This window comes from Rousettus aegyptiacus, unplaced genomic scaffold, assembly GCF_014176215.1.
Source record: "Rousettus aegyptiacus isolate mRouAeg1 unplaced genomic scaffold, mRouAeg1.p scaffold_m13_p_10, whole genome shotgun sequence".
NCBI lineage: Eukaryota > Metazoa > Chordata > Mammalia > Chiroptera > Pteropodidae > Rousettus > Rousettus aegyptiacus.
The window spans coordinates 81,456,694-81,471,542 of record NW_023416285.1 but is presented as its reverse complement, the minus strand read 5'-3'; the positions used below and the strand labels follow the sequence as shown (position 1 = coordinate 81,471,542).

General features: G+C 35.2%; 1 protein-coding gene across 2 annotated transcripts in view; it reads right to left on the bottom strand.

Moving 5' to 3' along the window:
* Nucleotides 1-14,849, bottom strand: part of MPP7 (membrane palmitoylated protein 7) — a 217,630-nt gene that overhangs the window by 141,704 nt on the left and 61,077 nt on the right. The window lies entirely within an intron of this gene.

The window sequence follows — 14,849 nt, the reverse complement described above, 5'->3', positions numbered from 1 at the left end:
AATGAACATTACTTCTAAAACTCTTATAAATTATGGCCTACAGCTATCATTCAGAAAAATTGATTACATTTACACTACATTTACCTAGTTACAGGGCCTCTTCACCTGGAAAAGTCAGCTATAAAAGCTAAAGCACGGTATTTGTTTTATTGTAGTGAAATTACGATAGGATTTATTTCCATTTATTTCAATATTTATTATATACTTGAAACTTAACAGAACATGTAGTCAGACCACGCCAAATAGTGTATCTGGATTTTAGCTTACACTGCAAAGCAGAAACCTAAATCATAACTCTCATCATACTTCTGTAGCTACCAGCCAGTGCAGTAAATGGTAAGTGATGGGCAGACCTATAAGCCCTAACCTTAATCAGGAAGATAAACATTAGCAACAGAAACTGAGTAGGCCAGAAGGTGGCCTACTGCTTGTACAGAATGATGGTGCAGGAAGAGAGGGAGGCATTTCTCATAGTAACCAACAGAGATAAAGAATGAGCGCGTAGCGCTTAACTTATGCTTTTCCATTTTGCAATGAAATGAAGAAAAAAACACCTAGTGTACAGCTGACCCTTAGCAAATAGTAGCTGCTACCATCATCTTTATCATAACCTCTCAGAGGCTGATTAGTTGAATTAATAAGCGATTAAGTAAAAGAAAATCTTCTAGGAAGAGTTCAAAAAGAATTACCTTCAATGGCTTTCTTTTCAAGTACAGAGGCTCCTCACCTTATAATGACGTTACATCCCAATATAATATTTTTCAATTTCAAATTAAGATAGGTGTAAGTCGAAAATGCATTTAGCACACCGAATGCACCAAACATCATACCTTAGCCTAGCCTACCTTAAACATGCTCATAACACTTATCCTATAGTTAGGCAATTATCTTAAGTAAGTTTCAACTTGAGTCACTGTCTTCTAGTTCTCATCAGAAGCAAGAAATATGAATGGGCATTGTGTAGACATGCTCGGATGCAAAAGCACAATATCCAAAAAACATTGGCAACACACTACATTGTAGAGTACCAGTTGTTTACCCTCACGATCACGTGGCCAACTGGGAGCTGTAGCTCACTGCCACTACCCAGCGTCACCAAGGGCGCTACGCGTCGCTGGCCCAGGGAAAGATCAAATTCAAAACTCAAAGTACAGTTTGTACTGATGAGTATCACTTTTATACCATCATAAAGTCCATAAGTCCTAAGTCAAACCATCATAAATTGGGTATTATCTGTGTTCCCCTGAAGCATCCTTCATATTCCTAAGAATGATGTTGTGCAATAGTTGCTTTCCTAGAAACTTCGCATTATCAAAAATACACTAATAACCCTTGTTTCAATGGGGAAAAGATGTGGTTGGTGAGAGGGTTCCCAGCTAATGATGACTACAGTACTTACATGCATGAATTTAAATAATAAATGAAGTAATCTAAGTTGTAACTATATTTGATTTTAAGCTAAAAATAATAAATTGGTGGTTGACAACTGATAACCACAATCTAAATGCTTCCCAGACTTTCAACCCACATAAGTCTTCTCTAAACAGCTTGAAATTTTGTTTGTAACAGAAATCATAACCAGCAGGGTGTTAAATTGTTGCCCCCAAAAGACCAGCCAGCTAAATATATTCAAAAGAGAATATCCAGAAAGAGACCTAATGTGCATAAAGAATTGAGTAAAAGATAAAGACAGCATTTCAAGTCAGTTAAGTAGTGAGAAATTAAGATCATGAAACCCTGGACTACCATTGCAGAAAAAAACGAGATCAAATAAATTAGGACCTTACATAATGAAGCCAACCTCTAATCATCTCTTTACATCCAAATTGTGTTATCAAAATTTATTCTAAGAGACCTCTGCTACTGTAAACACCTTATCAAGATACTTCCAAAGGTGATTTTTCTACATTCCTCACTTGTCAAAAAGAAGCAAAGCAAAACATACAGATTTTAGGTACTCTGTCCCATATCTTAAAACATGTTCACTTGAGCTTCCTGAAAAGTATTTTTAAAATTTAAGAGATTCGAGTATAGTATACCAGAAAGAGTTTAATACATTTAAGGTGAGTTTGGGTAAATTAAACAGTTTTAAATTTTTATCAAGATTTCAGTAGCTGTGTAATAGCTATTTAATTACATCTTTGCTGACTGAAACTATCTTCTTGGGTTGCTCTCCATCTTTACTGTTAACTGCAGACCATGCATCCCTCAAGCTGTCTTCTCAAGCAGTGGTCCCCAGCCTTTGTGGCACCAGGGACCACTTTCATGGAAGACAACTTTTCCACAGATCGGGGCAGGGGAGTATGGTTTCAGGATGACTCAAGTGCATTACATTTACTGTGTACTTTATTTCTGTTATTATTATTACATATTATATATGATTATAAAACTCACCATAAGGCAATATCAGATGCCACCAGATGCAGCTATACAATTGAAGGACATCAACTCACTTGCCACCATAAGGCCTGCTGCCATATGCAGCGTAATTGTCTTTTTTCCACTCACTGAAAGGGTTTTGACACGAATCTGCAAGCAGCTGATTTATTATGATCTTTGTGCAATCACACCTCTCTGCTAATGTTGATCTGTATTCGCCGTGCTCCCCAGCACTAATATAACCGCCTCAGCTCCACCTCATATCACCAGGCGTTAGATTCTCATAAGGAACGCACAACCTAGATGTTCACATGCACAGTTTACAGTAGGATTAGTGCTCTATAAGAATCTAACGCCTCATGATCTGAGGTGGAGCTGGGGTGGTGATGCTACAGCTGGGGAGCAGGTGCAAATACAGGTAAAGCTTTGCTCACTGGTCCCCCCACTTTCCTCCTGCTGTGTTGTGTGACCTGGTTCCTAACAGGCCACGGACCTTGGAGGTTGGGGACCCCTGTTCTAAAGGGAAAAAGTCAAGTCTTCTGAGTGACAAATTCCAAAAGCAATATAAACTCACTAAATGAGGTTCATATTACCAAAGAGACAAGAATGTTTGAATATTGAACAATTACACAGCAATGGGGATCTGAAATGTATCCAGACAATCCTCAATCTATACAAATCAAACTGTCAATAAATCCTTTTTAGGACAGAAGCCCATGATTGTGCTAAGTTTTTGTTTTGCTTTTTTTTTAAGTCAAAAAAGAAAAATTTCTTTTGTAACAATGAAGGATACTACAATACAAAGCCTAATGATTTGGCTCATTTTAGTGAGCATTATTTACACACAAGCATGGGAAACTGGGCTATAAAAACAGACTCCCAATATAACTATTCTTATTTCATAAGAACACAAAAATATGCCGTGTAATATAAATGTCACTTAATGTGACATGAAGTCTCCCTCCTGAGAGACTTCTGCAAAGAGCAAGGAGGGGCCTTAACCAAATTGTGAACTGAGCTCCAAGCCTCTGAGGAAATAGTAGATTCTTCTTTATTGGTATTACTGAGATACAGCTGGCATACCACACATGTAGCATTGTACTAGTTTTAGTGTACAGCATATCAGAGAGCAGATTAATTCTTGTTTCTTAAGGTGCAGGGTCCAGTGGGTCTCTCGTGAGGCCCACAGGCAGCTTCCACTGGGTATTTAGCATTGTTGAAGGAAAAATCCATAAAATTTTGTTCATCTATGCTCCAATTTGCAACAAGATTATGATTTTTGCAGAAATCTAGTCCCATCATCTTTACATAAGGCTGAACAAGTGCTGTGGAGCTTGTACTTATCAGAACTCTTAGCTTCCAAGCGCTTGCCGACTGCTTATTCTGTTGGGTAAATTAACACTTTACGTGACTTCTATTATACCAAGTCATATCTTCACTTGACTAAAATAGATCGGACCTAAAATTAGTTCAGCGAAGCATAAAAGTGGAGATTGAAAATAGTCATAGAAACAGAGAGATTCCAATCTTTGGCTCCTTAATGATCTGAGTCTCAAATGCTACAAGGTTACAAAAGAAAGTAAACATGATAATAAACTGACAATGTAATGATAGTAAGATATTAATTCAAACATGGTTTCCTACTGAACACATGCCACTATGCTCCTAGATGCCAAAAACATCACTGCAAAAACAGAGGATTTCACAATGCTGACAACAGTAACGTACAAGAGCTGAAAGACATCTGCCAGGTAACAACCAAGCAAGAAAAAACTTACATGCCTGACAATACACTGCAGTTCAAAAAAAAATGGGAGAAACTGAAGACTTCAAATGTTTTTGTTAAAATGCCCTCTTTATTATCCTGCTGGAAACAGGAAAAAAAAAAAAAGTACTATCATAAAATGTGTTAAGCAACATTATGTCCAATAAGAAAATTTCAGCATGATCCATTCTTCATGGATTTTAGGTTAAGAGGGAAGTATACAGGGGACAAGTGTTCTAAGACCTTTAGATTGTCCAGGATGACAATAAAGGTGTTGATGAGATTTTATAATAAAGAATTCATGTTGTAATTTCTAAAGAAGCCACTGAAAGAACAAAAAGAAAATGTATAAGTTCAGAACTATTAGAAGGGAGAACATTAAAAAAAAATCCTAATTAATACAAAAGAACATACAAAAGAATTAAAAAAGAAATTTAGAAGAGTCAGGAGAAAGAGAAAGTACAAAATACAATGATGGATTTTAATTTTTTAAAAAAGCCAGTCATTACATTAACTATATTGAAAATAATCTAATTAAAAGCAAAGACTATCAGACTTGTTACCTCAAAAAATTACAATCATAATTCACAAGAGCTATATCTAATAAATTAGGAAGAAAGAAAAGTAGAAAGTAAAGGGTAGACAGAGGGTACAAGGATTTATCATGCAAAAATGAACAGAAAAAAATATATACTTTTAACACATAATTTATTTAAAAGGCTTAATTCATAAACAATATGAATTTATATTTAATAACAAATTTAAATACAACAAAACTGACCAAACTACAAGATAAAAATCATAGTTATAAAGAGAAACTTTTAAAAATACTTCTCTAACAGAATAATTTTAAAAATCAGTAAAAATACAGAATATATAAATAACTAACAACCTAACTGCAATTGGCATGACAGAAAGCTATGCTCAATGACAGGAGAATACGCCATCTTTTTAAACCCACAGAATACTGACCAAAATTGACCATATAGTTGAATATAAGGTGTAAACAAATTTCAAAGGACTAAAATAACACAAATTAAGTTTTGTGATCACAAAGCAATTAAGGCAGAGAAATCAATAACAAAAAGATAAATGAAAAAAAATCCTTATTGGATATTAAAAAAAAAATTCTAACTAACCAATAACAAAGGAATTCCAAGGCAAAACAAAATATTAATAAAAATTTTTAATTATGGCATAAAAGAGAACCAATAGGGAGAAACCATCTTAAATGTGAACATTAGGAAAAGGTTGAAAATTTATGAATGAATTTTCGTAATTAGAAAAAGAACACAAATCAATGAAATAAAAACAAATGTACAATAGAAAAACTTAATAAGGTCAAAAATTATATCTAAAAAGACTAATAAAAGTGACAAAATTCTGACAACATTAAGCAGAGTGGAAAAGAGGACAAAAATTACCGATATCGGGACTGAGGAATGAAACATTAATATAGAAACTGTAGACATAATATTGTAAGCAACTTTTCCACAAATAGACTTGAAAATTTTTATGAAATAGACTGTGTTAGAAAAATATAAATCACCAAAACTGGCTCAAGAAAAAATAGAAAGTCTAAATAGTCTTTAAAATTAATTAGTGACAAGAACTCTTACCAAAAAGAAAATTTCCAGGCCCAAGTAGACTAAGGTTCTACTCAAGTAAAAACTAATTTCAATTTTTCACAAACTTCTCCACAGAAGAGTAAAGCCTCCTCCCAACTCACTGCATGAGACCAACAGGACTTTGTGAAAATTTGATAAAAGAAAATTACTGACTAAACTCATAAATGTAGATATTAAAATTATAAATAAAATATGAGCAAACCAAATCCACCAGATTATATAGAAAGGATAATAATTATGACCAAATTGGGTTTACCCCTAAAATACAGGTTGGTTTAACATTCAAAAACTCAATGAAATTTACTATTGATATTCAGGGAGTAAATCCTATGACTGTTACAATGAATAAAAAGCACTTGATTCCATGGCTAGTCATTAAAATAATTTTTTTGCAAATTAAAAAGAAAATTTCCTTAATCTAATAAAGGGTGCATATGGGTGGAGGAGAACCTAAAGCAAAGATGACAAAGAAGGAATGTTGGAATAATTCCTTTTGAGGTAAAGCACTAAAAACAAGGATGCACACTGTCACTACCAATGGTCAACATTGTAATGAAGGTCCCAGATGGCAGCACTGCAGGCAGAGAGGAAGGACAGACTAGATAACGTCATGGCGAGAATACTGAATATCCATGAAGGAACAATTAGTTTGGAGCCCTACTGCACAACTCATACAAAAATCTGTTCCAAAGTATTAAAATCAAAATGGAAATAGAAAAGGAATAACTTCCTGACCATGTCAATTATTTCATAAATAAAATACAGAAAACATTAACCATAAAGAAAAATGATGTTCAACTACATTGACATGTATAACTTCTGCCTGCAGAATAAGGAAGACCAGCACAAAGAATGAGAAGAGAAGACACAGAATAAGACAATTGTAACACATATAACAAAACTGACAAAGGACTGGAATCTAGAAAATAAAAAATGCTCTGCATATAAGACAATACAATAGAAAAATAAGTGAAAGATTTAATTGGTACTTCACAAAAGACAAAACCTAAATGACCAAAAATGAAAAGGTATTCGACCTCATTAATAACCAAGAAATGCAAATTAAAACTACAATGAACTATCACTATATATCTACCAGAGTGAGTGGCAAAATTTTTTAAAGCCTAACAATAGCAAGCAACAGTGAGGATACGGAGCAAAGCATCTCTTCCATACTATAAAAGGCACTGTAAATTAAATTAGTACAAATTCTCTGGAAAAGAAATTGACGTTCTCTTCTAAAGCTGAAAATAGTTGTAGCCTCTGATCCAACAATTTGACTTCTAAGTATGTCACCCCTATAGAAATAGAGATGCACGTTTATGTGCACTGAGATACAGGAAAGAATGTCCTTAACAAAACCACTCGTAATTACCAAAACACTGGATACAATCCAAATGACTGTCAACAGTGGAATGGAGAAAAAGTGGTTCGGAATTCTTTCTTTACAGTTTCATGACTGAATATTACACAACAATGAAAACTGAACAAACCACACCTAAACACAGCATGGGCTGCCATACCACCTTGACTAAAAAAAGTCACAAAAGAATGGATAAAAGCTGGTGGCATTTGGGGGCTCTAATTAAGGCTGAGTTGCATGGAAAATAAATTTTACTTGGGAAATATGGTTGTATAGTGAAATACAGTTACATAGCTCATAATGTTGTATATATTTAAGTTATCATTAGCCATCACAGGGAAAAAAGATTTTGAGGATTACTCCAACATCCCGCCATGCTGCTTCGGTTGGGTTCGGGACACAAAGATGAAGGCCCAGAGGATGTATCAATATGTGACCGTGTTCTGTAGCAAACAGCACCGGAAGAAAGAGTAGTTTGAGTCAGAAGCTAGTTTGTAAAACTTCTACCAATCACCAGAGTTGTAAAATATGTAAGAAGAAGAATCTATTCTCATTTGCACCAAGGCAAAACGGAAATTCTCTTCTGTCAGGAATATATAATAATGCACCACGTATCATTTTTCTTTCTATTGGGAACCACACAAAGTAAAATGTATCGGAATTTCTGCATGAAGTTCAATGCTATTTGTATCCAAAGTTTTTACGTCTCTGCCCTCAGAACTCCTAAACTCCCGTACTATCCTGGATGACGGCTGTGTCTTTTGTCCTAATGAGGCGACTCCTGGCGGGCTCCTGGATGGCTGATGCACTGGGGCTGGTCCCTGGGAAGGTCAAGCCATGATTAGCAGCGTGGAACTTTCCACCCCACCCCATCCCCATCCTCTAGGAGGGGGAAACGTGCTGGAGATTGAGTTAATAACCAATCATTTTCATTAACCAATGTCACCATAATAAAAAATAATAAAACAATAATAATCAAGAACGCCTATGTGAGGAAAAGTCCATCAAAATCCCAACAGCATGGGAATCAGTTGAGTTCCCAGGGTGGTAAACATATCTACATGCCAAGGGGGTGGCGTACCCAACTCCACAGGGACAGAAGCTCTCGAGCCTGGGATCCTTCCAGGCCTTACCCTATGTATCTCTTCATCTGGTTGATCATCTGCAGCCTTTATCATATCCTTTCTTATATAATAAGCTGGTAAACGTAAATAAGTGTTTCCCTGAGTTCTGTGGGCTGTTCTGGCAAATGATCAAATCTAAGGAGGTACTCATAGGAACCTCTGATTTGTAGCCAAGTCAGACAAAAGTTGTGAGTAACCTGGGGACCTATCTATTACTGGCAACTGGCATCTGTTGTGGTCAGGGGAGTTATATGGGACTGGGTCCTTACGCTGGGATCTGTGCTAAACCCAGTTAGTTTCAGAATTGAATTGTAAGACACCTGATGTCACAGAGAATTGCCTGACATGGGGGGAAAACACACACACAAATACACACACCCCTGGTGTCAGAAGCACTGTGTGTGAGAGTAAAGAAAAAATACAAGAGTTTAGATTCGATTACCTTTCTCTTAAACATAATGTTATAAAATTATATGAAGAGGCAATCAAAAGTAGACAGCCAAAAAATATAAAAAACACAGAGGTGTGTCAGGCAATTTATAAATAAAAATATTATATTCCTCCCCTGGATTTTGTAATATTTATGTATCCACTTTATTTATAATTTGTTTTCTCATTCAAATTAGTCACCATCCTTTAAAAATCCATATAGTATAATTCTACTCATAAAATTTAAGTCAAAATTAAACCATATTACCTAAGGACGGCTACATAAATCAGAAACTAGATTTATGTATAGTGCGAGATAGAATTTTTTAAAGTCTACCTCTAAGGAGATTGATAAGATTGTGAATGAGAAGAAATACACAGGCTTCTTTTAGAGTGTTAGATTTGTTGATCAAGATGGTGGTCACATAGATATTAGTATTATAACCACTTTTAAAACTGTATTATACACAAATACAGAGGACAATCTGGTGCTGGCCAGAAGGGAGGGGGTTGGAGGGAATAAGAGAAATGGGTTAAATGTTAAAGAAGTACAAATTAGTCGTTGATAGATGGTCACAGGGATGGGGAGCATAGCATAGGGAATGCAGTCAGGAGCAATGCAATGGCTGGGTGGAGAGCCAGATTGGTGATACGGTAATAGTAGGGATTGTTTTATTGACTACATAAATGTCTAACCAATATACTGTATACTTGAAACTAATAATAAAGATTAAACGCTTTAAAAAAGAATTTAAAGACCGCATTATAAAAGTTTTATGTGCATTTCTGTATATATATTTCACATACAATGTTTATAGAAATCATAAAGTTATAAAACTAAAATCGCATAGGTACTATGCAGGATACGAATGATTCCATAAGATTAAAAAGAAAAAAGAATGGAACTATGACAAGAATAAAAGATCGACTCTGATAAAAGTTGTTTTCCATCGAGGAATAGGTTAATAATTCTGATACTGTTACACATGTACACAGGAACTGAATAATTAAGAAAACAGATGGTCAATGATGGTGGCCAGGTCTCTCACTGTCAGAGTGGGAATTTACACATAAGCAAGGGAAGGTGGCTAGAATGATCAATTTGCTAATACATTAGTCAGAGACATCAGCAAGAATTCACATGTAGGTTAATTTAGTTACAGATGATTGAACACAGAAATGTTTCTATATGTATCTATACACACACTGGTTAGAAATACATATATGTATTTCTTTGCCCTGTCAGATGAGAGGGCCAAGAAAAACCAATACTCCGGTAGCAGTTTGCAAACCTATCACCCAGGACTTGGGTCCTAATTTCATTCCCTAGTAAAAGGAACTAGAGCTCGTTAGAAAAATGGCAGATTCTAGGACTTGGGCCCTATAAGACAATCCTAGAGCATCTCAGAGTGCAAAAAAAATAAGGAACTGTTAAAAACAAACAAGCCCAAAGAGGTATATCAAAGCAGCCAACTGAAAGAGCTCCCAACGGCCAAAGCTGAAACAATGCAAGCTGAAACAAAATAAAGCAGTATTGGATTACAACCCAAAGTATGAATAACTATCCATGAGTCCACATACATATGAATAAATGACTGAGTAAATTAATAAATGGGAGAGAAGAAACAAAGAATGCGAAATACTTTATACAGATACTTTACCCTAAAGGGGGTGGGGAAGCATAACACCCTACTCTGTTAATGTGGATACACACAGAGACCTCCATCCAAAGAGGACAGTATAGAAAAAGAAGAAGAGAGAGTGACTTTACAGAAGAAAAACTTGGCCAGGTGATCAACATCAGCAGTCAAAAAACAAATCGATAGTATGTACCCTAATATGGTATGACGATGGAACTTTACATCAGACAATTCCAATAGAGAGGAATTCTACAACACACCTGACCAGGACTCCTAGAAACTGTCAAAGTCATCGAAAACAAGAAAAGTCTAAGAAAACGTCACAGCCAACAGGAGTCTAATGAGACAATGACAACTAAATATAATATGAAATCCTGGAACAAAACAAAATGAAAGGATGTTAGGGGAAGACTAAGACAATCTCGAAGTATAGATTTTAGTTAATAATAATAATAAATCAGTGTTGATTCATTAACTGAATGTAGCAAACAAAGATAAGATGTTAATGATCCAGGAAACAAGGTATGAGGTATACTGAAACTCTCTGTATTATCTGCATAATTGTTCCATAAATCTAAAATTACTCTAAAAATATAAAGTCTATTAAATTTTTTTTAAATAAGATCGACAAATCTCAACAGCCAAGAAAGAAAATCCAGACCATATGTAATGCTGATATATGATAGAGGTAATATTACAAATTAATGTCAAGAAGATGTGCTTTTAAATATGTGATTCTTGAACTACTGGCTGCTGATGTGGGAAAATTAAGATTATTGTCTCACTTTACCTACAAATTAGTTGTACTAAAATTCCAAATGTGTAAATCCAAATTTTTAAATTATTAGAAGAAAATCTTAGAGCATATCTTCATGAAAGAAAAAGCCATCTTAAGCAAAAGAGAAAAAGCATTAACCATACAGAAAAGATTGTCTACATAAAAGTCTTTAACTTCTATAAAAGAAATGACGCTAATTAAGGAAGAAAGAAAAGGACAAATGACTGGCCATAAGAAATGGTGTTCAACCTAAAATGATTCAAAGGATTAATATACAAAATACAAATAGAAAAATCTGCAAATAAATAAGACAATAATAAACCAATAGAAACATGGGGAAAGGATGTAGACAATTCACAGAGGAATAAGTGGCCATTACACAAATAGAAATATGCCCAATATCAGTATAAATGCACACTTAACACCTAAGATACCATGTTTTCCCCCAGATTGGTAAAAAAAAAAAAAAAATTATGAAAACTAATAATATGGAATATTGGCAAGAATGTAGGGAGAAGGATCTCTAAAACACTGTGCATAGATTAAGTAACCACTCAAGAATAATTTGGCAACATCCACTTAATATACACACCTTCTCGCTCAAAATATTACAAAAGGAGCATTTTCATTAACAGTAGTCTGGTTCACTAAATTGTGATATTATGGAAAACAATGTTAGTTTAAAAGAATGGGGCAGATATACTCATGTATGTAAAGACAGATACGAACACACACCACAAAATATTTTTTCAAGATACATTACTTGGTATAGAAGGAAAGTTATAGAATAATCCGTAAAGTATGATAGAATCTGCTATTTAAAAATAAAGACAAAACAATATACTATGTATGCACTTCTGCAGGTGTCTAATGTACACAAAACTGTTGAAGGATGTCCCTCGAACTGAGACAGAAAATGAGACCGGGGAAGAAGGGTAGTAAGGGTTCCTTTCCTTTTTATCTAGGCATCTTTAACAATGAGAGTGCTTTTTATGTATTATTTGTGTAATTAAAACTTGTCTTTCTTAATGAAATAAGTAGAAAAAAGAGAGAGAAATGGTAGAAGTTTTACATTGAAAGTATTTTCCTTTACACATGTTTTCAAACTCAGGGGGTAGATACATAGAATAGTGATTGCTGGGTCATATGGTGTTTCTAGTCTTAATTTTTTGAGGAACCTCCATACTGTTTTCCACAGTGGCTGTACCATACCAATTTACATTCCCACCTGCAGTGTATGAGGGTTCCTTTTTCCCTACAACCTCTCCAAAATTTGTTACTTGTCCTGATGATGGGTGCCATTCGAACAGGTGTGAGGTGCTATCTCCTCATGGCTTTGATTTGCATTTCCCTAATCCCTAATGAAGTTGAGCTTCTTTTCATATGTCTGTTATTATTCATAGGTCTTCTTGGGAGAAATGTCTGGTCAGGTCCTTTACTCATTTTTGAATTTTTTGTTGTTGTTGAGTTGTATGAGTTCTTTATATATGTTGGATATTAGCCCCTTATCAGAAGTATTGTTTGCAAATATCTTCTCCCATTCAGTTGGTTGCCTCTTCGTCACAGTGACCAATACATTGAAACAACCAAAGAGTCCTTCAATAGATAGATGATAGATAGACAGATAGACCCACATATACACACACACATACACACACACAATGGAATATTACTCAGCTGTTAAAAAAAAAAAGATTAAAAACTGCCATTTGTAACATGAATGGTTCTTGAGATAATCATGCTAAGCTAAATAAGTCAGATGGAAAGTCAAGAACCATATGCTTTCACTCATGGAATATAAAACTGAAAGCAACAAATGAACAAGTCAAACAAACGAACAAAAACTCATGGACACAGACAACAGTTTAGTGGTCATCAGAGGGAAAGACAGACAGAAGGAGGTAGAGAAGGGTAAAGGGGGTCAAATATATGGTAATGGAAGGAGATTTGACTTCGGGTGGTAAAAACACAATGCAATATATACAGATGATGTATTATAGAACTGTATACTTAAAACCTATGTAATTTTTTTAACCAACCTCACCCCAATAAACTTAATTTTTTTAAAAAAAGTATTTTCCCACATTGAGTATTGTGTGCATTGAAGCTGCTGTTAGTCGGATACTGTTTTCCTGCCACATGATGAATCACCTGTTCTTCGGTGATGCTCACTAACTCTGTTCCCCTGGAGACCTGATAATGAAACAATAGCAACAACGTTGCTAAGCAACACTGCTTATGGTACACATGACCCCCTGACTGGTAAAGAGTATCTGGTCTACAATGAACTATAAGGGAACTGTATACCATATTTTGGGACTTCCCTACATATAGTGACTCTTGAAACAGGCATGTCTCCTCTGCCTGACTCAAAACTTGCTGGGACATACAGGTCAAAAAATATCACAAAGCCAAGTGTGAGTCACATAGGTATTTTAGATTTAAGCCAAGTGAGCCAGCTATGTGTGGAAAAGTCTTTTTCAAATTCTAAAGAGCCTACGCTATTTTTCATGACTGACACCTAAACTGCCTTATAAACTATCGATACTCCATTTTTAATCATTCCCCAGGTTAGATGTAAGCAATACTGTTTTGCATCCAATTAAACTAAGGCATTTTTTGATGAAAACCAAGGCATAAACTTAAATTCATTACACAACCGTAGTAAATTTATGATTCAAATAAATTTTACCTATAATTTCCCAAACCACTATGGAAAGTTAACTCATTCATTTTATATAGTACAACACTGTGTGGGACTATATAAAAACTAAAAAGAAGAAAAAATTTTTCCAAGGAGCTGGCTTCCAACTTAATGCCTTGACAAAAAAGATTTTTATGTAATTTAAAAATCAAAATTACTTCCTAAGAAAAAACTAATCACCAGTGTAAATCGTAGTTTAAAAAAAAAATAATTCTTGATGGATAAAGATGAGACAAAACTTGCCAAAATGTGCTTTAAATAGCAAAGAGTGATATGTGTAACACTGCGAATGAAAATGCCAATGTAACACAATACAACACAAAATCAAATTTGTGATTCAGCTTTTTAAAACTCATGGTGCCAGTAACGGTCCAGTGGGAGACAGCTACTTCAACTAGTTAAGAATGGTATTGATAGAACCAAATTCAGTATGGTCAGTGCAACACACAGAGCTTCCTCTTTAATCACACGCGATGCCACCGCTTCTCTTGAAGGATCTTAAAAATGAATGGTTTTGCTCCCCAAACCCACTCACATTCTCTTTTACTAGTCCTAGGATCCAGGAATGTGCATTTTTTAAAGTGCTGATTCTGGGGATCCGGAGAATAGGACTTCAAAGGGACAGTAACTGCGCCCACTCCACGTCTGGAATCTGGTCAGAAGACGTGGGTTTCACGCATACACACGTGCTTTTTTGGAAATCTTCATTCTAAGTGTCACTAAGTCTTACCACGAATGATAAGGTGCAATATATCTGTTTTCATTGAATTCCTTAAAAACATGTATCGACTTCAGAATAGTTTTGACCCCTCATGACAGGAAGAAAGAAAATGAAAGAATGGGGTAGAGATAATGCTCTATTTCTTAAAGAAAAAAAAAGTGAAAAGTCTGAGGCCAGTATGGCGCACAGTTCCTATCTGTCATGAAATCTGAGTGAAGGTTCGCGCGAGCATCGCGGCACAGCCGGTCCCCTTGCCCGAGGTTTCAGTTTCCACTGTCAACCATGGCCTAAAAATATTAAATGAAAAATTCCAAAACT